The 27,287-nt window shown below is 37.3% G+C and overlaps 1 long non-coding RNA gene across 1 annotated transcript in view; it reads right to left on the reverse strand.

Annotated features, from left to right (window-relative positions):
- Positions 1–1,133: 1,133 nt before the first annotated feature.
- LOC115610467 overlaps positions 1,134–27,287 on the reverse strand; it is a 108,124-nt gene continuing 81,970 nt past the window's right edge. Inside the window, exons 2-4 of the long non-coding RNA XR_003992246.1 lie at positions 9,599–9,709; positions 7,371–7,449; positions 1,134–1,393 (exon numbers count right to left, since the gene is read on the reverse strand). This is a non-coding gene — a long non-coding RNA (uncharacterized LOC115610467). The remainder of the gene's footprint in view (positions 1,394–7,370; positions 7,450–9,598; positions 9,710–27,287) is intronic.

Below are 27,287 nucleotides of genomic sequence, written 5' to 3' on the forward strand. Positions count from 1 at the left end.
CAAATGAGACTGTTTTGGCTGGGAAAACAAGCATCTCATAACCTTGGATTCTTTGAAATTGAATTTTTTCACACAATCATGGAAAGCAAAATACAAAATGCTGAGCTGAGGGCACGACATAACAATGGGAAAAATAAAGCTGTGCAATATGTTGCACAAATGTCCTGCAAATTTTCACCCACCTACCTGCATCTTGTTGGGTTGGCGATATGCCTTATCAAAGTGTTCTTTCATACTTGTCAGAATACTTGCTAAGCTCTGCTCTCCAAGAGAACTGTCTGATGACAGGTCAGTTGTAGCTTTTCAAGCCATCAGTCTTACAGGACAGTTAGGAATCCCTTCTCACACTCAGCCCCCAAAAGATGTAGTACAGGTTTGTCAGAGTGGATCAGAAACTCAAAGGAAAGAAAATATTTTAAGTAAGTTTTTGAAGTTGTATAATGCTTTTTGAAACTAGTTTATGCTTCTTTTCAGTCTTCCCAGTCTCACCATTCAGCTCTTCTTTCCAAGAATTCTGCCCACAGTTTATTCCTAGTGGCTGAGATTTAAGTAAGTCCAATAAAGGAAGGGAACTAGTTGTTACAATTATCCTTGAACACAGACAGAGGTTGGGTAACATCTCATGTCCAATTCTTTAAAATTAGGGAAAATAGCTGGCAGTTAGATGTATGTGTCTAAAATTAGTAATCCTTTCATTATATTAATGTGAATGGAGACTACCCGAAGGCAAGGATGCTGCCTGTTTTAATAAATTCACTTTAGGTCAGGAAACACTATTCTTTGAATTTAAAGTGTTTTTGCATTTAGATCAGACTTGCTTGCTGGGAGAAACTGTATAAAGCTTCTTTTTATGATTATTTTTGTTTTCAACTACTTTTAACAAACAGTGAGTGGGAAAAAGATACAAGAAAGAGAATAAAACAAAACAGATGGAGGAGCCTCTACTGGAATTACGGCAGTATAGACTTGCAGCAGATAATTTAGTTAAGGCACACTTGCATGGTTTGCTTAGCTGAGCAGAACAAACAATCAGATAAGCTGGCTGGAGCATATTCACAGGCTTTCATTAAAACAAAATAAAAAAGCCAGTTCCACAGAGTGTGTTGAACACTGACCCCAAGACATGGAACAAACAGAAAGTATGATTTATTATAGCATTTATATTACAGAGAATAGTATATCAAGGAGCAGCAGTGGAAAAATGCTTTTTGATCATCTTGTAGTTCATCCTTTTCTCTCTTCCATCATTGAAAAAGAAATAAAACAGTGCCATTGACCTACAAGTTCCAGGTTTCCAGTATCACAGCATAAGCTGTAAAACACGCTCTACGCTGCTGGTTCTGTTTGTATGCATACTCAAGTCGATCAGAGCATCTTTTTCACATTCAGTAGGCTAAACAAGAAGAAAAGAAAACCAGGAAAAGCAGTGACTGGCAGGCAATTGATCCAAACAGATCATATGCATTTTTTAATGGATATGCTGGATGCTTTCTTTAAAAATTAGATAATAGCCCAGAAAGATGAATGATGTATGAATGGAATTCTGTGATGTCTGATTCTCAGAAACTACATACACACTTTTTTTAAACTGGCTTTATGTGTATACCACACATCTGAAATCATGGTAATTTCCTTTCTTACAGTGGAATAGTTGTAACACAGGGCTATAACGTAAGTTCTTACACCAAGGTATGTATCCTCTTTCATATACACATGCACACAAAAGCATGTATGTATCTATACATGTATTTTCAAGTCATGGAGCCTTCCAGAGTTTTAGGGCTTCTACAGTTGCTAGAGAATATTTCAGCAGTCCTGGAAGCTTTGGTTTGCTGGGTTTTTTCCTCTGTGACAGGAAAACGCCAGGCTAGGTCAGATGTGGCTCTATTCAGTCTTGAAAATCACAACACATTTTACTTTTCTCTGCAAAACTAAGCATGTGTGGGTGGGCAAGTGAATGTCTGCCAACATCTTTGTCTTGCCTTCATTACCTGCCAGACACCAGACCTCTGACAAACCTCACCGCCAAAATTACATTCTTCTTCAATATATATTGGCTGTTTCTTGTCCAGTTTACCAATATAAAGTCTTTGACATCATAGCCCCTGCCTCCCAATTCCATTTTAATACGCATTTCCCAACTCATCTTTCAGCACTCATCCCATTTCCCACAAAAGTACCAGTACTCGCATTCCTAAATTTTTGTGTTTTACCACTTACTAAAGGTTTGATGAGCAACACAAAGACTTTCTAAAGGGTTCCTTCCCATTGACTTTCCAGTTAATGCTGAGACTACATTGAAATACCTGCAACTGGTATTCCGAGCATTTCCTTTGGCACTTCTGATTTTTTACATGTAAAAAAGTCATGTATGCCAATAGGAAAAAAACAAAAAGAAGTTTTCTTTCACATTTTTGTCATTTTAGATGCCCCAATACCTTTGCCTGCCACTAATTCTGTTATAACATTTAACAATCACTTCTCATTGGCTCAAATAAACATTTCTTGCACGATCAGTTTTTTTGGTTTACATCATATAGGGCTGGTTTGTTTCTCTTTCCCCCATAACTTTAATTCTGGTCAATACTGGCACACTCTGAACAACTCTCTCATTGTCTCCTTCAGCATAGGAGTACCACCTTTTACTACTCTATTTAGTAATGGCAGTTGCTGCTTAGGTTAGTATCCAGGAATATCATCAAAGGGTTTGTGCTAGGTAACATATGTGTGGATCACTTATACTCCTGTGGCAAACAGTTGTACAGGTCTTGCTACCTAAGCTAGCTAGAGTACCTCTGAAAGGCACTACTAGGTGGAGAGGAATATGTATTTATCAAGGGGAAGGACCAATCTGAATAGCTATTACAACAGGGAAAATTTCCTATGAATGTTCATGGCAGCTGGTGGCATTTCTAGCATGCCTAGGGTACTGAGATCTCCTTTCTAGGAAAAAATCATCACTGCAGTTACTATTATTAAGCCCTGAGAAAAAAGCTGCAATAAATCATCTTTTCACATTCTTATTTGGTGTGACACTGACGACTATCGCTTGATTATATATGTAAATAAAGCAGTGGCCATCACCTTTCTATGATGATGTTGCTCTGAGTTAATGATGAAGTTGGACATGGGGAGGATGTGGGACATGTCAGTGTTAATGAAGATTTATTCAGCAGTGGCATTTGATCAAATCTACTTGGCAAAGTCTTAGGTTTCATTAGTTAAAGACATAAAGCAGTCTGTTTGATTAAAGGGAGAAAAAACAGTAGGGAGCTCACATAAATTACTACAGCTCAATTAGGTGCAGACAGTTTAGTGAGTGTTTATTACCAGTAGAAAGGAAGATTTTCCAATTAGATTAAAAGGTTTGGAAAACAACTCTTATAGTGCACAGTGATTTAGACCCATTCCTGGAATAATATATTGTGAGAAGCTGCATTGATTAAAAGTAAGCTGGTAAGTTATCTGCATTGCTTCACTGTTTATCAATGGAGCCCCTGCTGCCTTGGTACAATTTACCTCACAAGATCAATGTCTGGACTTGGCTAATTTTCTCCTTACCCTGAAGATTTATATGGATGTAAAGGGCATCTACATCATGGTTGAAAATACCAATGAGATTTATTTGGGATAATCATCAAGGAAGTGAAGTTGTATCAATCACCAGGAGTGTACCCTGGCCATGCTGCGCCCTTCAGGCTGGCATCCCTGCTGCAAAGCTGGGTTTAAAGAAAAGACATTTTAATCAGAAAGGAACTTGACTCCAGTGAGGTTCCACAGGCTCATTGTGAAAACTGAAAAGGCGTTAAAACAAAAGTGGAAATATATAGAGTGCTCAGGGAGTGGTCAGCCACTGTTTCTGACAAATGATTGAAGGTATTCACTGTACAGTGCAAGCCCATGATTCATGAATGCCAGCATCCAACAGCGCAGAATGTGGCTTCCAGCAGTGCTAAGCTAGCTGGAGTCCAGGTCTGCTTTGCCAAAGGATTTTTTGATACTGGCTGCAAAAGGTAGGGGGTCATTGTCCATGGCTCTGAATGACTGACTGTTTCCCATGCAGAATGGCATGGGGAAGGCGGGGGAAAGAGAAGCAAAGGAAAAGAAAATGAATGATATTTAAATTCCTTATACTCCTACTGCGTCCTTCAGATCACACGGAGGCCTGCAGGTGCTTCTTATCGCTCTCTCCCAGAATTGTTTATTGTGAAGACTGGAGGAATTGAGACCAACAAATGAAGAAATAAATAAAATAATTCTAACTTTACATGTTTAGTTTAATAACAACAGAGTTCTACACTGAAGACTTTCTTTCACTTGGTGTGTAAATAGGACTCAAAAGAATTCAAATGTTACTATATTGAACTCTCCCACCTTTATTTCTTTTCCCTGCAACACTTGCACATGCAGCATTTCTCTTCTGTTAACGCAGGTCCCCAAAGCCTAAGTTTAAATCAATGCCTTCGGAGATGCTGACACTGTTCTGACCAACTGCCATGAAAGCAGAATTGTACCCTTCCTTTTGGCTCTAACAATCAGCCCTTCAGCCTTCAGAAAAGTGTGTGTGCATAGGGGAATGATGGTGAGGGGAAAGTAGTTATGGCAAAGTACCTTCAACAGAAAAATGGAAACTAGTGATGCAGTGGTTATTGTCCTTCATTGCACTTTAATCCCAACAATGCCCAGTATGCGGTACTTGTTCTCCAAACACAGAAAAGTACATTCTCCCCTCAAAGACTTCCTCACACTTACATACAGGATGGGCAGTTCTTCTGTACAAACATTTTGACATGTACAAAAATGTTATTTAAAAGCACGTGTGTAAGCACAAACAGCACACACAAGAACAAAACGTTGGTTGCTTTTTAAAATGTGGTTCATTGAAGCTGCAACAGTGTAGTACTTACTCATCTCAATAATCCCATTGTTTTACATGCATGTGCTCACTGCATGCTTATAAATTACCCATTTGAGCCCTAAAAGTTTCTTAGTTATTACCTCATAATGAGCAGAGTTCACATTCAAAGCACTTTGTCCTATACAGTTAAGCCATGAAGCTTTCCCTTGGGGCTTCTCTATATTTCACCAGACATCACTGCCTTAACCATAACTACACTTCACTAAAATAACTAGCAAGCATTTTTTAAACAGAATAAGGCACATTCAAACCCCTCCAGGTACCCCAAATATTACCTTTTTATCATATTGAATAACTACCCATGAATAAACCACCGATATTCTTTGTAATGTAAACATCCTGTGGTTAGCAAAACTGGGCTTTTGGCTTGTTTTCTTTATAATTGCAAGGTCTTGTCATTTAAGGAAACAATTAACATTTGTTACAAGCAACTTGACTCTGAATGACTCCTACTATTACACTAAATACGTTTAATTATGATTTATTGGCGCGTAGCAACCTTTTGTAACATTGTAAGCCAACATCCATTTTCGCTTAATTAAACTCATTATATCAATGCTTTGCTACATGGGGGGGGAGGGGGTTGCAAAATGAGTAAATCCCAAAATTTCGTTAATTAACTGTTGAAAGCTAAGGTCATAAGGTAAGTATGCAGCAGATTTCCTAGTATTGAACTGCTACTGTTACTAATAGGAGAAAAATGTGGAAAGGATGCAGATATAAAAAGACTCAGGCTTTTGGTCTTAGCTATAGAATTAAAACACTCTTGAACAAGCTGAAAGTCATGTCTTGGGACAAAGGCATCAGCCTCCTGCATTGCTCAGATTGTTTATTGACTTTTCAGTGGTAGAATTTCCCACATTATCTTGACTGTTCTCTTCCAAAAGAAAAAAAAAATTCAGAAGAAATACTCTTTTATAAAGGGCTAAATATATAGCACCTGTAGCGAAGTGCCTTTGCCCTCACAACTGGTGATGTGGCATTTCTCTACAATTTCTCCACAATTCAGTGGTAAAGGTTAAATATAGGAGAGAAAGATTTGAATTATTAATCCCCAATAATCCTAGATCCTTCTAAAATTATATCTAAGACATTTCAAACTAAAAAGAAAATCTCTGAACACAATTTTGTGTGAAATGTAGTGCGACACACATCATTTTGTTTTAAATCTACCAGCATTGTGGTTTGACATTGTTCACATGAAGTGTTTAATGGGGACATGGTCAAAATGATGTGTGAAACTCATGTGCTCAGATCCTTTTCTTTCTAACAGGATTTACTCATGCAACTCCTGGGTGGAGATTAAAACTTCACCCCCCCACACAAACCCCTTCCTTTCTACTGTTAATCACGAGGCCAGAGCTGAACTGGGGCTGTCAGTACTTCTAATGAATACGTTTTACACATTGTAGCTGGTTGCTTGCTCAGCAGCAGCCTATACTATCTGGAAGCCAAAGATAAGTGCTCAGGGATTACCTTTAAAACAATCCCCCCAGCGCTTTTGTCACTAAGAGCAGAAAGTCAGAACAAAAGCTGAGCTGTAATCCTTGCTTCTGTGAACTGGCTAATTTTTAACAATTGCAGGTTCAGAAAAAAGCCCCTGAAAATCAGTATCAAAGCTCATGAAAAGTTCTGAGGCTGTTGCAAGGTCAGGAAGTTTAGCTCAACTCCCTCCCCTCTCCCTCAACTTTTTTTTGGCTATTTTACTGTGGCTCAGACTGTAAAGGTTGTACAATGGAAGTGTTATTTGTTCAGAGGTTTTTTTACAACTAAACACAGCACAAACATCTTCAGTCCTGACTGTTGTGCCATGTGAAGGTAACATACTGTTGGCCTGTAAGTTGCTCAGGACAATGGAGCAGACAGCTGAGAGTAAAAACATGCTCTGCTCACCCCAGGCTCTTAGGGAACTAGGCAGTGCTCCAGACCAGCTGGTTATTATTTCAGCCACATCCACACAGGTGACACGACGCTGGGCTTCAGACTCCTGAGCCCTTGTTACCCACAGGTCCCATCACTGCACTGCCCTAAATTTATAGGACCAGTGCTGCAAAAAAATCTGCTTGAAGGGCAGTGTTTTCCCTTGTCAGAGGGGAAGACTCTCAGAAATGGTCTGGCTTGGTTTTGCCCTTTGGAAAATTAATCTTTCCAATTTGTAACTGTGACCACTGGGTTGCTGTTTTTTAAAGGAATTCATCGAATGTATGGGTGAATACAAATATGACCCTATGAATAGAACTATGAGAACTATGGATACATCATCACATCCACTAGTCAGCCTGTTTTCCATAAAACTTCTTAATTTCTCCACACTGTGCCAGTATCTCTCAAGGACCATAAAACATAGCGCTGTATTCCATTCTCTACAGTACCTTCCAAATACGGAAGAATACAGATCTCTCTACATTCAATAGACCAGGAATTTATTTGATGAAACAGATTATTATCTTACCTTGCAATTTCTTCCAAGGTATTAGTAAATATTAGCTGAAGCTTTTACTTGCTCTTCATTTTAAAACTTTTCGGTTTTTCTAAAGAAAAGGAAAAAGAAAGAAAAATGCTACTCTGTTATGTCCAGAGAACAAAAAACACAGAATGAACAAAAATTTTTCCTCTTCTTCTGTTGGACTATCTGAAAAACCCTCAAACAAATTCTGTGATAATTGTGACTTAATAAAAAGAAATTTTCGCATTCATGCTAGAAACCCAACCGAGTACTTGAGGCACCAAAGAGGGAGGGAGAAAAAAAATAAAAGTAAAAAGAGCAACCACAGGGGAATTGAAAGGGTGGCATCCAGTCAAAACACAATATCCAGTGTACCACCATTGAGTGAGAAACTCCCTGGGATCTTTTAATGATGTAAGAAGTTACACTTGCCTATAAACTTAATTGAAAAGAGTTGTATCTGCTGAGGCAACAACCAGCACCATGAGCTTAAGCCCTCAATCCACACACATTAAAATCAAACCTCTTCTTACAGCATGCTTTGTATACACTGTGTCTTGTTCGTATGTCCATCTGTGACTTGCATATGTTTCCCCCTGCAGGCTTCAAACTGCAGGGAGAGGACACAGGCCGATCACCTGCCTATTCAGCAAAGAAAATCAAACCTTGATTTACCTTCTGAAGGGCTGTAAGGTTGCTTAGCTGCTGAGTGCCCTGTCGTATTACCCTGGAAGAGCTCTCTTGGTGAATGAGTAAAGACCAGTCCACCCTAAATGTCATCTCAAATTGAGATGCACTTACTCAGTTATGTCACCGGGGAACAGCAAGATTGTTGTGGACCATTGCACACTGTGATTTCTACAGGTATTTTGGCAGCATCTGCCATGCACATATGAAAATATCTTGAGTCTGTTCTCCTGCCACCACCACGTATATATCACCAATGATCACATGCCCTTTTTATCACTTTAGCCACAAAGGACAAATGTGCAAGCAAATGGGCAATTGCATATGTTTCGATTTGGTTTGGGTTTTTTTACCTATTCTTTTGCAATGTGTCTCCTGCACTGCTCCATTCTGAACTTTCAAATGCAGTCACCGCAACAAATGGGAAAACTGCCATTGACAGGAAACACATCAACAGCTTGTTTTGTGTATTGCCAAATAGGGTGCTTTTCTGTAAATAAAAGGAGCAGAAATAGCTGAAATCTTTAAATTTTATGATGAGTTATTAATTCTGTAAGACAGCTAATTATGCTAATATTTTATATAATGATACCAGCTCTTAGTAAAATAACTGGGATGCTCATACAAGTCCCTTAAGTCTTAGCACAGATTTCATGACAAAATATTTTCTCTTCTAACATCACAACATTATTATTAACATCAATGGGAGCTTCTGTACTAAGAAATTTGTGCGTTCCTTCTTTTTTGTGATGTTTAGTATAACAGAAGTCTTTACAATCAAGTCAGGTATGCTCAGCACTTCAAAGAAACATGTTCCAGATCAGTGAAGCAGGACAAACACAAAATGAGTTATTCCAAACCAATAGCTGATTAGAATATTTTTTACCCTAAGAGCTACAGATATCCAATAAACAATGATGACTGTGCTATGCTGGGTGTCATTTACCTTATAAATACAGCACTCACTTATCTTCATACAGGTCTTTTCTTTCTTTCAGACAAAAAGATTAACGTTTTTCATCAATGTTCTACTTTCAAAAATGTTCTGAAACATGTTTCCCTGGCTGCAGAGCTTTGTTCTCATTTTGAGTGTGCTTGTTAGCTAAAGGGAGTTCACGAATCTTTTTGTGCTATGAAGTCTGCAGAGCTACAACTGCTGAGAATTACTGTGTAGTAGGAAGAGCTCTAGTAGCTAAGCACTGACTTTATTAGGTTGTAGTATAAGGGAGTTATCAATGACTAGAGTGAATTTAAAACACTTTATTGCTGAGCATTGCAATGATATGTTGCAGAATGCTTTTTAATCGGTATTTAGCTTTCAGTGTTTAGCTAAGACTTGCAGTTTGCATCTATTCAGCACCTACATAAAATCAGTTTTACATCTGCACTCAAAATTATTAATCAGAATTAACAGGTGAACATATTTTCCATTTTCAAAAGTTCTTATCTATTAAAGGCTTATTATTTTCTTTGTTCTATCCCACTGGTCAAATATCAATATGAAAAGATAAGGAGCAATCATTTATTTATTATATATAAGCGCTTACCGTCTATTTTGTGGGTGTGCCTCATTCCAGAAGACTGGGCTTTTTTCATGGGTAGATGGTTAAGCTTTTTAATCTTGCTTTCAATTGTTCATCCTAATGCCTCCACCATCCCTAAAAAGTGGTACCAGTGACAATAAAGATGAAGAAAACTTATTAAGCTACATTACGTAGGTTACCCTCTCAGTGTATTCCATGAAAAATATTCTCAATTACTTTTTCTGGTTGCTATCTATTTGCAAGAAATACTGTAGAGGGTGTGAGTTACTGGATAGTATATTCAGTGTAATTAATTAGTATGCATACTTCCAGGTTCCATTAACACAGGGGGAAAAAAAAAAAAAAAAGAGGAAAAAACCCCAAAACCCTAGCTTTCAGAGGTACAGCTTTTATTATTCTTTCAATAAGAGATTCAGAGAAAATTTCTAACACATGAAATCTAGGACTTGCTTAATGCCAAAAATCAAAATGAGAAAGGATAGGGCCAACAATACTTTGAAGATATAATATTGTACAAAATATAACAATTAGAGATATGTGTCATATAGCTTTGGCAGTCTGAGAACTCTTATTCCAGTGATATAATTTTGAGATTTTTCCAGTACTGGAAATCTGTGATAACAGATCTTGAAAAGACACTGCCTGGATTTCCAAATTACTGTAGTTTATTTCGTTTGTTTGCTTGTTTTTTAATTATTTAAATTCCAATACTTGAGCAGCCACTATCCTGAGAATTGCACAAATGAAAGCCATCTGAAGCCCAATTGCTTTTTTTCGTGTGACGTACAATGCTGCATTTTCAGAGTATTTTGTAAAACACAAGGAAAACTATGCTAGAAGTGGGGAGCAGTAGCACGGCATTATTTGACATGCCACAATAGGCAGTTCCTGTCATTATCCACTATCACAATCAACAATTTTCTACTATTTCTACTTCGTACTCTAAGAAACATGTTGAAAAAATGAGTAACGGTTAAGTAATGACTCTACTATTTTCCTCTGGTTTACCGTGCTTGTCCAGTTTAGGAGGATGATGCCCACCGTTCTCTTCAGAGCTACCTTTCCCTTCACCTGGATTGTATTTGTTGTCAAGGATGAACCTATTTTTAATAGGAAGGAAGTCTTTGCGTATAGCTGAGTAATGGTACTTGTAGGTCTTACCTTCCAGCCATGCTACTGTAGACCTTACTTCCTACACAACAGCAGAACTCCCTCAATTGGCCGGGGGCTCTCCCTGGAGGTGTGGGGGAGCAGAATACATGGAGTTTTTTTGATTCACCAGGGATGTCATGGCATGCCATCATTCAGTAGAGTAAAATTTACTTATGAATGTTGTTACCAGCATAATTCCAATGAAAGGTGGGCAGGTAGGTGGCTGAATAAATCACAGAAGTACACAATCAGATAAGGAAACCTTGGCACCCTAATCTTTTCTCCAAGGTGTGAATCTCTTACAAGAGCTCTAGGGGTGCTGGGGACCACCCTCCCAGATTCAAAGGGAAGGGACAAAGGAAGTATCTCCTCTGCTTGAAGCCTGTACAGATATCAACCATAGAAAGAACAACACAGGTTTTCCTTCTTTTCTATGTCTATGACAGACTTTTCAGCTCTATTGGGTCAATCTGGCTATAAATTAATTCCCCATACTGAAGATAGAGAGCGAATGTTTTCACATTATGCAGAATTATAAAGTTACACAATTTCTGGGTTACTTAGAAAAGAATTAGGAGAAAAATCTAATTCTTGGGTTTTTGTTTGTATTGTGAGAATAGTGGACTATTGCATCCAGTAAGGAAGAACTGATATCTGGTAAGAAGGAAAAAGTTTCGAGCAGAAAAAAATTCTTGCAAGAACAGTTTTCCTTTATCAGGAAGCTATAAGAACTGCTATTTTGAGCAGCTGTGGGAGATCACCATGAAAGGAATTTCTCGACTGAAAAGAGCTTTTGGCTTGTCTGTCAGTAATGTAATAATCCTGGATTAAATTCTGTGTGAAACAGAAAAAAGAAAAAGATGATTCACTAAATGTAACTTAACCTGAATTGAAGAAATGTTTTCAAATCCTTTCTAGCTTATTATAAAGAAAATTCTTTAAGGGCAAATTGTATCCAAGAGATTTATCCAGATACTGTAGGTAATTAGTGAACTGTATCAAGATCTATGCATATTAGGCTTGGCTGTAAACCTTTACTTGAATTACTAGTCAGCCTAAAATTAGCAGAATGTATATGGTGGACCGCAACTGCTGAAGGAACTGTGAGACAATTATTCAGAGAAGAGAATTAAAACAAAATCTTTATTGTAGCTTAAAAGATTAAAGGGTAATTGGTCACTTTAAAAGTATTCACAATGTACCTTGATATTCAGAATCTTGAATTCATAGTCACCTTCTCCTACTCACACCCCATTTACAGCCTTTAACAAAGCGCAAATGCTCACTGTCTTTTCTTGTGGTTCCTCAATATGCAGAATAGCATACATCTCATGCCAGGAAAACAAATTATATCAATCTGAGGTTCAGCTGACAGGCCAGTGATGCTGACTGCGGCTCAAAGCCACTGAGATTTGCAGACATTAGATGAAAAATTACAGGAACAATTCAATTCTTTTCTTAGAATCAGTTGGAAATGCAATGTAGATTTTTAGCAATAATAAAGGCAGGCTGAGATAACCAAGTTACCTTAAAAAAAAAAAAAATCTGCAAATTGGTAAGCAAATAAGGAAATATTTCCAACTAATTTGGATGAAGAAGACATAACCAGTATCAATAGACCCAAACATTTTACAAAAAGAAAGAAAAATGTAGAAAATATAGATTTGATATGACTTTGCCGTCCCGCAGGATTCTAATAGGGCAGAAGGAAGTTATATTTCAGCCTAAGCAGTTAACGAAACATAAAGAGTATGCTGCATAAGAGACATTACTAGAAGAAAAGCTTGTTGTTTGGGAAGCAAGTATTAAAGTCACCATTTTCTAACATGGAAACTCAGACAGAAATTAATATTGCATTTTCTCTGTAGTACTGCATGTAAATAATGAGTTTTCAGTGGTTATGTCAGTTTTCTAAATACTCTTTGATGTTATTTTAGCCTGTTTAAATTAAATGTTTCTTGAATTTCAGTTTCTTTTGTCTGCTTCTCTAGTAAATTCAGAATATAGCCTTCATAATCATAAATGTTTCCACAGTAACAGAGTACAACACTGAAAGTTCATCGCCCTATTTCCTAGAGAGAAAAAAATTGTCTGTGGAGAAGCCTTCCATCTATATTTCATTTGCGTGTAACTTTTCAGTTCCTCCAACATATATTCACAGAAAGAAAACACATATTTGAAAACAAATGGAAATCAAATAGATGTTTTTACCCATCCCTGCAACAATTATAGTTCATTCTAGCTAACAGTGAAGGATTCTGCTCTGAAATTAATTTTAAAATGTATTTAACCAAATATCATTGCTTCTGAGTGCAGATATGAATGCACAGGTGGGGAATTGTGAGTACATTACTTGTTTCTCCACTATACAGAACAAAGGCACTCACTGCCTAGTCAGACAAAGAAAATAAGAGTAGATATATTTCTACTTTGGACATTATGCTAGAAAATACAATAATATCTTTTGAAATTTTAAGGTTTCTAGCAATATAGTAATATTCACCATCATAGATTTCCTAAGTAGACACAGAGGGGATCATGACAGACTGTCTCATTTTTGCAAAAGTACTCTCTGTCTGAGTGGGATCAGAATTCTGTAAAGTAACATTAAATATTCTCTTGAGGCTGGTGTCCTTGAGCAATAGGTTTATCTGTGGGTACACAAACGTAAAATAACCATGTTATAAATACAGCAGCTGGATCGGGATTTGGCACACACAATACAAAACTCTACAATAATCTTGATTTTATCGTTCCTTGGCAAACTGCTGGTCAGAACAGAACACCTATATCCACTGTATACACAATCATTTCCAATTCTTCCATAGAGAGAAACACTAAAAACTTCTCACAATGGGTATTATTACTTACTATGCTGTGCTGCTTTGGATTTTAAATTGTTACTTTTTAAATAGTGCTGGAAAATGCAAAAGCTCGGTATTTCTGAAACTCAGATACCATACATTTATATATCTAAATATGTATTCAGGACCCTGGTATAGGAATCCTCTTTGAAAACCATGAATCCCGGAGGTGATGTTTCAGTCATGAGTTAGTGGATATATAGGCTAGAATTAATGATAAAGAAAATTATGGTTTTTTTCAAAGGAAAAATGAAAAAGGAAAAAAAATGGAAAAAGTAGTATTTTGGAAAAAAAAAATCTTTCAAGATAAAAATATTTTGCATTTATGGTTCTGATTTTTAAAAACTGTTTAATTTCTTATATTTACTTACTGCTTTGATTTAAAACGTAATTTAAAGATTACATAGAGTGTGGAAACCAACAACTTTAAAGTGAACATACCTTTTAGGTTCTGAATATAAAGTTCAAGCATTCTGGAAACTGCTGATACACAGGACTAATAGTCAACATCTATCCTTAGCAGCCAATGTCTCAACATTCATTACCCAAAATAATATGTAATCTAGAAACAGTGTAATCCACCTTCCAGATAGATGCTATTTTCATGGTGACTTTCCCTATGAGAAGGGAAAGCAAAACATAGTCTGCCAGCAATATTCTGGTGAAGAAGAGTGAAAAATGGAGCGTGATACTTTCCTCCCAAACGGAGGAAAGCCCACTGCTTTTTGAGTATCCTGCCATCCTACAGTATTCAGACGTGCCCATGAAATGAACTGAGCATATCAGCATGCTGCGTTGGTGTCTTCGTATAGTCATCAGCTTTTTCCCTACCATGGCTGTGGCTCTGTACGTACACATAATAAGTAGGAATACATAATTCAGCTACAAATGACAGAGATTATATCTTTAGTAAATCACCCTCAAATTTTACAGTTGGGAAAAGGAAGAGGGAGAAAAAAAAAAGGAAAATGAAAGAGCTCCCACAGAACACACTTTAAGAGAATATTCCAAATGGCAGATGTTTTGGGAGGAAACATGAGAAAACATGGGAAAGCTGGAACAAAGATTAGTGTTGTTTTTTTGCCAGAAAACTGCAGACAAGGAAAAAAAATAAAAGAGGTAGGGATACCCCTGATTTAGTCATTGCAGGATTGTGCAGGAACACAGGGGACCCGGAAAGTATGAAGTGCCAAAGTACTTTAGGATTAGGCCCTAAGCATCCTTCCTACCTCCGAAGGAATTTCCTTAAAGGTTGTAAGCTGTGAGTGTACATTCATATTTTTCTCTCATGTTGTAGTCCAAACAGTAACAGCATGGCACAGAGGTCACACACACAACATAATAACACAGCACACGGTTTGGTTTTTTTATTTGCTCTGAATGAAAAACCTCCACTGTTGAGAAATAACAAACCTTCAGAGCATGCTAGAAACAAAGCTTCATCTCTCTGACAATAAAGTGCGTGGCCCCATTAAATAGATTATCAATCAGAAAAGGTGCCAATTACAGTGTTTCTTATGATATGAACACCTTTCCAGTAGTAACTTCACTAAGACCAGCAACTCATTTTACATAGGCTGCTGACCAGCCATTAGATGGTAATGAATTTTAGTTACTACCAACCTGAGAGAGAGATGAACCAGTGACCTAGAGGTGAAGAGACCTGGATTACATTACCAGTCCTCTGATCTATCCTGTCCCTTGAATATCTATCTCCATTTCTACTTTTTACATGTTATGCAATTTGGTGTACTACCTATATAGGACTTCTTTAGCATAACTTGCTTAGCATTAATAGCTAAATTTGCTATGAACTTTCAAATAGATATGTTTAACTTTTACTTAGTCAAGTATAAAAAGATAAGGAAACTATACTCATTAACAGAAGCTGCAACCTTTGAGATAAGAAAAGAAATAGCCTTCCTAGAGACAATAAAATGCCCCAATGAAGAATGGGAATACCCTCGACCTTAATATTACTACTGGTCCAAACTGTTGCATGAAGGGTGGGGAATTTAGATCATAACAATATGATTGCCCAGGGATTTCTTTGTTTTAGGTCCCTCTTCAGAGGCACCCAGCTCAAGCTGTAGCGCTATTAATAAAAAGAGCTTTATAGAAGAACATCATTTCCGCTTATTGTTTCAGCAGAAACCTAGACTTCTTTTAGTGGCTGGCATACATAATTTCCATAACATACAGATGACCAACCACTACAGACACATAATATGAAATAGCATTCCATGGTCAATCACCATGTATCTGGGTCAGGATTACTAAGCTCCCATCATTGATTACATTAGATACAATAATTCTCTGAAGAAATTGAATCCCAATTGCACACTACATCATTAATGGAATTTGTTATTTGCTGCTATATAAAAATTCTTCTGGAGGCAAAATGCTTAGGATAAAAAGAATGTATAATAAAGTAAAATGTCTGTATTAAGTAAAAAATAAAAAACAATAAAAAAAAAGAACAAATTTAATTACAACTTTGAATCTCCAAAGATAAGGAAAAAAAAAATTAAAAAAACCCAACAAAACTCAGGAATATAAGGAAAAGATTTAATTAATGTTGTTTTTCAGACTTCAGTCAAAAAACATTTTTTTCTTTTGCTGTACAGACAATAGCATTTTTCTAGTATTTCCCAGCCACACAAATATATAGCAAACTCCGAGGTTTTTTATTTCATTTGAAGATACTTTCCTTAATACGCCTTCTTTAAAGATATGTCTCTATTAACTATTACGATTTCGCCATTTTCAAGCCTAATTGCTAGCAAGCAGCTTTACAGCTTTTACTTCTTCATGTTCAAGGGGCTGTCTGTAATCACACTTCCATTTTTATGAATAGGACTCTAAAAACAAAACACAACAAAACCCATGGCCTCTACCCATTACTGACAGCAAAGTAATATAGCTGATAGTACTGACAACGCTCATGGCACTCCCTATTCTCTTTCCCTCTAGCCCCTCTAAGCAGTTATCCTCATGAGATGCTGATGGTCCTCCAATGTTTTATACTAGTAGAGTGATAATCCCTCTGATCAAAGAATGGGTGGAGACTCCAAATCTCTTATTTAACTGAAAGTAGCACAGTTGCAAAGCCAGAAAAAATATAATATTTCAAAGAGTACATCCACTTGATTAGCAATCTTTTAACACAAACTTATAACACATGGAAGCATACAAACTTACATACTACATGCTTACATCTTTACTGATAAAGATGGGGGCATATATAGATATAGTTTGTAAATACAGCTGTGAGGCCTTGTAAGCAGATACTGTTTGCCTCCATCACTCAACATCTATTTTTACTATAAGCCATTGTACCTATGGACTTTGAAAACATTACTGAGCTTGCAATATAGTTTCTTTTAGTATTTCTTAGCTAGGTGCAAATTCTTTCATGTTTATAAGTTCATATTCTGTATCAAGTGCTTAACTAAGATCATGAAATCATGAATTATTTCCTGATTGCATACCATAAAAAGATTACACACATTAAATTAATATAGAATTGACAATGGACTTATTATGTATGAAACTAATTAAAAGGCTCAGTTTAGCAAAATATTATTCCTAAGCGTACCTTGTATTTCCCCAAGCGCTTCAAAAAAACAATGTATACAAGGAGTACTTGTGCCAACATACACTTACATTAAGAGCTCTCAGGTTTGTGACGTTAAATCAAAATCTCTATAGATATTTCAAATGTCTACCTCTGCTCATCAGGTGCTATATATATTTTTTCATCACAAAGGCATCATATCCCAGAATTATAGAATCATAGATCCACAGAATGGTTTGGGTTGGAACGGACCATAGCTTTATAATAAGATTTCAGGGAAAGACTCTTAAAGGGTAAAAAACTAAAGTTATAACAGGTTAAATAGATGTCCTGAATTGATTGTCATGTTCTTTAAAAAAATATAAGAAGAACTGTCTGATTGGAAAAAGGGCTGGTGGTAGTAAGTTTGAAGGAGTTTGGCAGGACATTCTGGAGACTACTAGGGCAAATTAGTACTTAAACTAAGTCAGTTTAATGACCAGGTAAAAGAAGTGCACTAAAAAAGGTAAATACATAAGTACAGGTAAATCAGATGGCACTACTACATTATATATGCATCAGTGGATGCAGGGGAAAAAAAAAGTTTCATTCTTTTTTACTCTTAAATCCTTTATCTCTTTTCGTTACTCTTAAACCACCTTAGACTGTTTTAGCAGGAGAAAACCCTTCGAAAACTTTCTGGAACATTATATAGGAATTCTAAACTGAGGCAGACACATCTTTCCATATTACTTTAAATTTTTCAGGTTTCAGAGAAAGCTAAAATTACCTTGCAAATAACAAGTCAGAAATATGGTCTGCAGAATGTATTTGCGAAGAATGATTAACATTTACAGGCCTTCTTTCTGTCAGTGAAACACCCATGATGTGACTCATTGTTATTTGTAATTGTCCTATTAATAATTTGTAAAAACACATTTCAGTGTCAGTGTCACTTGCAAATGTTTCTTTACACTGATGACTTCAGACATTTGGTGTTCATTATTCAATGACTGCATTCCTAAACCATGTTTTTAGAGAACCCTCTATTCCCTATATAGATACTGACGTAAGGATGAAAGAGAAAAAGCAAGCAATCACAAAAGCAAATGACGAACACAGGGTGCACCTTATCCTGGAGAAGCATCAGGAAGTCACAGTACAGCTAGTGCGTATTTCTGAAGACTTTGATTATGTGATTAAAAAGATGGCCGGGAAGAGACAAGAAGTGAGATCAGAAAGCAGAATGAAAAAGAATTGCAGTTAACAATAAAAAGTGGGAAAAGAAAATAAGTGGGAAAGAAGGAAACCTTAACACAGCAAAAGTTATGCACTGATGGTTATTTGTTCCCAGGAAGCAATCTGGAAAGCTGCATGAAAAACGATGAGACCTAGAATATAAGAGGAATATTAAAGAACTAATGGGAAAGATCACTTCAAACAGAGTAACCAAGCAGTCACATGTGACTGGTCAGTGTTCATATCACCATTTGTATGTGATTAATTGAATAGCAAGAGGAAATTGGAATTATACTGTAAGCTGCTGTGCACACATTGGACCAAATGACTGGCCTGGAAACACCTATGATTTCAACCTATTAATTGGGAAGACTATAAACTTTGAACTCCTGTAGCGTGTCTATCAATCAGCAACTTTCACACCATGAAAACACTCAAGGCCACATTGCTAAATATGGGCTAGGCTATGTAAATGCACGTTAATCACTTCTCAACTGCAATTGCATTGAATATGAAAATTTTGTTTGTTGTTTTTGATTTGCACTGGAACCACGTACAAAGTGCATATTTTGTGAATACAAAATCAATAGAAATGGTAATATTTCTGTAATGAACCATGGCTTATCATATATTACATTTTGCTTGAAACTTCAGAGACAAAACATAGCCCAACTAGAATTCATGGAAGTGTTTTCATTTTGAATATTTTCTAGAACTCTAAATAAAAATACAGGCCAACTGTTTTTTATGTGCAAATCAAATTTCACTTCACTGAAATTGCATTAACTTGAAAAAAGATCTCGCCTACTTGTTTATACTACTTTATTTTTATTTCTGATTGTATCCAACTAGTATATAATTATTGTGTACACACACACATATACATATTTTTTTCCTCCTAAGATTGAAATATGTCACTCCGGCCTTTGAAAATCATTCTTTATTAACTCTCTTTTGTAGCTGCAAAGCCTGGCAATCAACATTCAGTCTTAACACTAAAATCAAATTTCTAGTTAAAGGTGAACTTGGTTCAGCAAAATTACCTCTTCGTAGACTCTAAAAATGACAAATTTTCTTTGGCCTAAGGAGACTAATTCTTTTTATGGCACTAAATGGCTAAACTGTGCTGCTGGTTAGATTATCAAGTGTTCTTGAGTATTTAGAGATAATTTTACAATTCTTCTGTGCGCTATACAGTATACAATGAAGTTCATTGTAAGGTCATGATAAGGTGATCTGCCTGGTTGATGAGGGAAAGGCTGTGGACATTGTGTGTTTGGACTTAAGTAAAGCATTTGACACTGTCTCCCACAGCATTCTTCTGGAGAAATTGGTTTCTCATGGTGTGGATAGGTGTATTCTTTGCTGGGCTGGAAACTGGCTGGATGGCCAAACTCAAATGTGGTGGTGAATGGTATTACATTTAGTTGGCAACTGGTCACTAATGGCGTCCATCAGGGCTTGGTGTTAGGGCCAGTGTTGTTTAATATCTTCATTGGTGGTCTGGATGAGGGGATTGAGTGCTCCCTCATTAAATTTGCAGACGACACCAAGTTGGCTAGCAGTGTTGATCTGCTGGAGGGTAGGAAGGCTCTGCAGAAGGATCTGGACAAGCTGGATCAACGGGCTGTGGCCAATGCTATGAGGTTCAACAAGGCAAAGTGCTGGATCCCGCATTTGGGCCACAACAACCCCATGCAATGCTACAGGCTTGGGGAAGAGTGGCTAGAAAGTGGCTAGAAAGGACCTAGGGGTGCTGATTGATGGCTGAACATGAGCCAGCTTGTGCCCAGGCAGCCTATATGTATGTGCCTATATCAGCAAGGCCAGGGAAGTGTTCATCCCCTTGCACTTGGCACTTGTGAGGCTGCACCTCGAACACTGTGTTCATTTCTGGGCCCCTCACTACAAGAAAGACATTGAGTTGCTGGAGCAGGTCCAGAAAAGGGCGACAAAGGTCCAGAAAGGGTCTGGAGCACAATTCTTATGAGGAACAGCTGAGGGAACTGGGTTGGTGAATCTGGAGAAGAGAAGGCTCAGGGGGACCTTATCGCTCTCTAAAACTACCTGAAAATAGGTTGTAGTGAGTTGGGGGTTGGCCTCTTCTCCCAAGTAACAAGCAATAGGACAAGAGGTAATGGCCTCAAGCCCCAGGGGAGGTTCAATAAAGGAACACATATAAATACCACTAGATTATTTTAGATAATACACTTTAGATGTACGCTTTATTCACAAATGGTCACATCCCTTCAGGAAAATGGTTACCTGAAGACCAAAACATCTAGTCAATATTGACCACACATATTGCAATTTTATCGCAAATTTGTGGCTTTGTACCTATCTGAAGAAATAAATGATGTTTACATCACAACTGTTGGTTCTGCATTAGCAGATTCACAGTAGCAGTATGTGGTCAGTGAGGGAAAAGTGAAAAAGATTCTCTTGAGAAGACTAGCAAGGCCTCAGGCTTCAAAATGAGGAGCTGAAGAGCATTAATTAAAAGAAACAGAAACTCCATTTTCCTGAAATGAGCATCTGGTCTGGATTTAGTACTGAGAGGATTATGTCTTGAAAGAGTGTAAACTGAAATCCACTTGAGTCTTGCAAATTTCACAAGGTACCCTGTAAAGCTGTTCTCCAGCCTCATTCACATCCTGCCTTTCTTCCTACATATGCAAAAGAATGAATGGTTTGTAAGCACTTCCATTTCTTAACCCATTTCAGCCATCTATTTCTCTCAAAGTATGTGTAAAACCTGTCTTTTCGAATTAATGATAAATCTTAGCATTATCATTTAGGAGAACAGAGATACCAGCTTTGCTTTTCTGCAACTATGCTGGAAGCAGATGAGCTCACACCTGTCATTTTGCTAGGGGACTTCTCCTGTAGATAAAGCACAAGTAGATGCATTTCCCAATCTAGACTAATTCCAAGTGCAAATAAGCTACCCAGAAAAACCCGAAAATCCAGCACCTCACAGGAACAGTCAGAACAGCAGAATGTCGTCTTTGGAAACAGTCACATAGTCCTAGTGTAGCTCCAGGTTGGATACAAATAGATATCTGTAGCAGCATCCCATAGAGCAAAACTCTGCTGTTTTATCTTCAAGAAACACTACACTTATGAGATACTAAGTGTCTTTCCAGCACACATGGCACAGTTTAGAATCATAGAATCATAGAATCATAGAATAGTAAGGGTTGGAAAGGACCTTAAGATCATCTAGTTCCAAACCCCCTGCCATGGGCAGGGACACCTTGCCCTAAACCACGTGGTCCAAGGCTCTGTCCAACCTGGCCTTGAACACCGCCAGGGATGGAGCATCCACAAACTCCCTGGGCAACCCATTCCAGTGCTTCACTACCCTCACTGTAAAGAACTTCTTCCTTATATCTAATCTAAACTTCCCCTATTTAAGTTTGAACCCATTACCCCTTGTCCTACCACTACAGTCCCTAAGGAAGAGTCCCTCCCCAGCATCCTTATAAACCCCCTTCAGATACTGGAAAGCTGCTATGAGGTCTCCACACAGCCTTCTCTTCTCCAGGCTGAACAGCCCCAACTCTCTCAGCCTGTCTTCATACGGGAGGTGCTCCAGCCCCCTTATCATTCTCGTGGCCCTCCTCTGGACTCGCTCCAACAGCTCCATGTCCTTTTTATGTTGAGGACACCAGAACTGTACACAGTACTCCAAGTGAGGTCTCACGAGAGCAGAGTAGAAGGGCAGGATCACCTTCTTTGACCTGCTGGTCACGCTTCTTTTGATGCAGCCCAGGATACGGTTGGCTTTCTGGGCTGCAAGCGCACACTGCCGGCTCATGTTAAGCTTCTCGTCAACCAACACCCCCAAGTCCTTCTCTGCAGGGCTGCTCTGAATCTCTTCTCTGCCCAACCTGTAGCAGTGCCTGGGATTGCCCCGACCCAGGTGTAGGACCTTACACTTGGCTTGGTTAAACTTCATAAGGTTGGCATCGGCCCACCCTAGGAGAGCCAGGAACTTCTCATTTCTAACCAAGGAGGCAGACAGAAATATGTGTGTTTATAAAAGCTGTACAAACAGACTTTGCTCTCTTCTGAACAAAAATCACCCCCAGCGCCAGTTCCTGGAAGACTGGGCATTTACACTTTCAAAGATTGAACACTACAAGAAGGCATGCAACTGCAGTTAATTAGCTGGGTCCCTGGCAGGAGTGTTAAGTTTTTCACTGCTGGCAAATTTTCACACAACAGCATTCACAAGTAGCATTTCATCTCATGTCTAGTTAGCTAAAAATGCACTTCTGAGCACTTTTCTAAAGCACTTTTCTAAAAGTGCACTTTCTGAGCACAGGACATCATGCCTCAATTCAACAAAACTCCAGTCCTTCAGCAATGAGACTTCCCTACAGATGAGGACAATATTTTTTTAGGACCCCTCAAATACCACAACTTGTTATATATTCTTGGTTTTTACCTCAGGACAGCCAGTTCTGCATATCAGAAGTGCCACCTGAAATTAGATGAGTTCTTAAGCTCAGCATTTCATTTTTACCAACGCATAATCCCTCTGGAGAAAAAAAAGAAAGTGCTCATCTGGTCCAAAAATATGACAAAAAACACCTGCACAGGAATGAAGAAGCGTCATAAAGCTCACCACTTCCTGATTGAAGACCTGTCTGGGTATGCTTCTTGTAACTGTCTTCTCTAACATACATATGCAGAAGTATAGGGAAAAAAATCACATTAAGTATTTAATTCTCTAGAGAAATAAATAAGGAAATGGCATATGCAGTATGTTCATTTAGTGAACATACTAATAGTTCACTAAATGACATGTTAGACATGTTCGGTTAATGCTCTACAAAAAGTACTCAGCTACAGTGGTAATAAGGGATATTTCTAAAATTGTTTTGTCTAGCATTGTAGCTGTGCAAGTTTCACAAAAAAATACTGAAAACCTTTACTTCCTATTTTCCCCTTCTAGAACAGGCTTAATGATAACCAGGTTGAACATATATAAAATCACAAACTGCCATTTTTTAAATACCCTGAATTACAAAACAATCATTGTTGTCGGTGTGTATCATGAAAAGTTTTTAGATGGTACCACATTTAAGTAGAAAAATCACAAAATGAATGGGAGGATGATCTACAACAAGTACCATGAAAGAATTACATTGCTAGAAGGAAGAAGCTGTCAATAGATGTCAGTGACATGTACTAAACTCACGTGGAAGCTGTACAGTGGGGGTGAGAGGGCTCGTTACAGTTCACAGCAGATGTGTCTGCGATCACACAATCTTCCTGACAAATCAGCATTTCTCACCCTACATCTGTTGGTGACAGTAGAACCATATGTGGCCTGGGTGCTGATTTAGTTTCTTTTGGGACTTCAAAATTACTACTGGAATGCAAATAGTATTTTCACAACTGATTACACTCTGTTTGTAAGATAAAAAGTTAGAGAAGGCACAACTTAAATTGTTGCATCCTGGCAAGCGGCCAGTCTAATTTTCATTTCATTAAAACAGTTGAGCTTTTAGAAAGTGGAGCTGGAAATGTCTTTTGAGAAACAAGGGAGCAAAACCCTTCAGTATTTAGTACAACAGTAAAACAATCTTTTTTCACTAGTAACAGTATAACCCTAGTACAGAAGGGTCTTAGTAACTACTTGGAGCAAAGTTAGTAGGAAGACAACTGGCAGCATACTCCCTGAAAAAGCACAAGTAATCAATGAAAGAACAATGACCCACACTGCACAATTCATTTCTCAGCAGAGTTCCCAGACAAGTTAATGATGTTGCAGTGCAATTAAACCACATTGTCCACATCTTGCCTTTCTTCTTACATAAACAAGAAAATGAACAAGCTATTATTAAATAGGGAAAGCAATTAAAGTTGTATCACTTTTAAAAGAATCAGTTAGTCTTCCAGAAAATGCTTACTATGTATATTAAGGAAAACTTGTTAAAAAATTCTGAACTAGTGAAAACCTGGAACTTTAAGGTAACAACCCAGCCCAGGAATCTACCACGTTAAAAATGGAATTGCAGAAAATGTTCCAATTTGAAAAAGAAATACCTTTAATTCCTAGAAATTTCAGCTAAAATTGTTGTTAATCTCAAAATGCTTACATTCATGAAAAAATACGCTAGCCTTGAAGACATCTCAGACTGGACTTAAGCGTAAAGTATTTTACTGTAAATAGGATGAAAAAAGTTTAAATGAAAGTATTCTGTGAGCTAGAACTTGGCTTGCTGTACTATTTGCAAATCATTAAACAGTTTCATGCAGTAATTGCTGGCCATAGCTGATAATTAACACTACAGTAAAAACTAGGAAGTGAATCCTAACTAAAGTTTTCTTATAAGCCCATAAAATTTAAAAGTTTATTTTGCCCTCTAGAGCAACAAGCAGTTTTAGCAGTCCATTTCTGTACTGATTTTATCTTTCAAAAATTTGCTTTGTTTTTCCAACTGATGCCAAGCCATTAATTATTTTAATGCTTTAACTCATTGAGCAGATTAAAGTAACAGCACAAACAAACAAAAGAAATAACTTTCTCATCAGTAAATATGAACATTCACAATTTTTTCATTTAAAAATTTGGTAATAAAATAATTCTTCCACCAGCTATGTTTTGTGTATTACATAATTAAAAAAAAAAAAGCCAAATATTCTACCTGCAATAAACCTCATACAACTTCATTGCAAATATTCACTGCAAACACTCACTACAAAAAGCATTTTTCCAGTTTTCTTGAAAAATGGGATTTTTGCTACCAACATCTCTCTAACATCTGTGTTTAAATCCAGCTATATAACATTACTACAACGCACACAAAACCTCTTAAGGCATGCAAAAACCTACAAGGCTGCATTCTCAAAGTTATAGTATCACAAAATATTTATTCACACAGGGCTAAATGACAATGATGTATGCCCTCCTATTTTGCTGTAAAATATTCAAAAGATCCTTGCTGTGAGCATTAATAGATGGTTAATGTTAATACACCAGTAATATAAGAGCCAGGTACAGACCCCTTAGTTCAGGAAGATATAACTGTACATGGATAAATCAAGTAAGTCAGAACGTTATCTTCCAGGACAGCAGTGAGCATAAGTAAGTTACTGTTACCATCAGCCAAGCAAACTGTTATTGTCAGTCAGGCACGCAAACATGATCAAAAATAAATTACTTGAAAACAACAAATTTAATTTATATGTAAGCTGGATCAAGGCCAAATGCATAGCAGAACGAAGGAGTGAAATATGTTTTCAGGTAGTTATCTCTTGCTGCATTTTAAATAAGTTATTTCCATGGAAGAGCAGCTGATGTCTGCACAGCTCTGTAACTCACAATATTGAAACAGTCGCAGTAAAAAAGAGTAATTGCCTCTTGTAGACAAATGATTCTCTGTATGCTTCTATGGTCTTTCAGTGTTCTCGGATAAACCAGTTGAAATGTTATAAAAAAACCCCATGGTATTATAAATTTTGAATAGGCAAAATGAATAGATGCAGAGAGCATAGAATAATACAACTCACAAGCACTATCATGCCATCCTTTTACAATTTTACTGAATAGATAGTACATGATGCACACAGTGTAACAGTCAATTTAAGGGCTGAGTGAGCTGCAGAGATATGGATCTATAACCGATCAGAGTGTGTTTAAATTATAACAATAACTTTGCTCTTTCACTCATTAATACCTTAATTTCCTGTTTGTATTTCACTTCACAGTTTTTAAACATTAGTAAAAACATTCAAGTAAAATCTCCTTTTTGATGAAAATGATGCAGACTGTTAAATCAGCATGGGCTACCAGGATAGCAGTAGAAAAATTGTTAGTGTTTTTTATGTTATTTTAACAATTAAGTTCTGTAAAGAATTTCGTTTAGCAGTTGAACAAAATGCCTATTGTAACTTCAGGCACCAGGAAAAAAGCTGCCTCTGGGAAGGAATTTATTAAACTTGTCCCCTCCCCTAGAACCACACTGAACTCAGAATTTCACAGCATGCATCCCATCTCCACAAGATCATGACTTGCTTTTCGGTCAGATGCTTCCTGCTGCTGGTGAAACTTAAGCTGTGTTCTCTGAAAAGGTTCAGCTTGAGAATTATTGCACTGCCATGATTATGAGGTAAAATATATGGTAGGCTCAGGGGGCCACCAAAGGAAATTGGTGGTCTAGGAAGAAAAATGACCTCTCTATTTGGAATTTTTTTTTATATATATATATATATGTGCGTGTGTGACCTTTTGCACTTATGCATGCTACATCTCTGTAAAGTTTAACTGAGTATCTCATAAACATCATAATAGTGACTTAATTCACCTGCAGTGCACCAAGTGTGGTCCAGCAGTTTGTAACATATTAGTGTTATCTACCAAGGACATTACAAGAATATTTTCAGACATCAGTTCAGTAGTAAAGCAACTCTCCCTCTTCAAAATAAATAAATAAATAGGAGAACTTGTGGGGTTTTTTTCAAGATGAACTATGCATATTTGAGTATCTGACAGAAAACACACATTCATTACAACTCCTGCTACCACATGCTGTTACCAGATCCTGTAGCATTGTCTGTGCCTCCAACATAACAGAAGAGCTTACAAATATTTTAAAACCTAGTACTGTGACTCAAGCCCCAACCTGGATTTTCTTCAAATGTAGGCACAAGAGATATATGTTTTATCTCTTGAATAGAAAACAAGGTATCCTTTCCAATGACAGAACTGAAAGAACCAATTTTCTAGGGGTCCTAAAAGCTCTCCACTCCTGTATGGTATGATAATGTACATGATGTCCATGGCAGGATCTGGTCCATGGTGCCATTTTTAGAAATACACTATGGTTATTTAAAGAGGGATAGACAGAAAGGGAATGAAGTTATT

The sequence above is a fragment of the Strigops habroptila genome, chromosome 7, assembly GCF_004027225.2.
Source record: "Strigops habroptila isolate Jane chromosome 7, bStrHab1.2.pri, whole genome shotgun sequence".
In the NCBI taxonomy this organism is placed as follows: Eukaryota; Metazoa; Chordata; class Aves; order Psittaciformes; family Psittacidae; genus Strigops; species Strigops habroptila.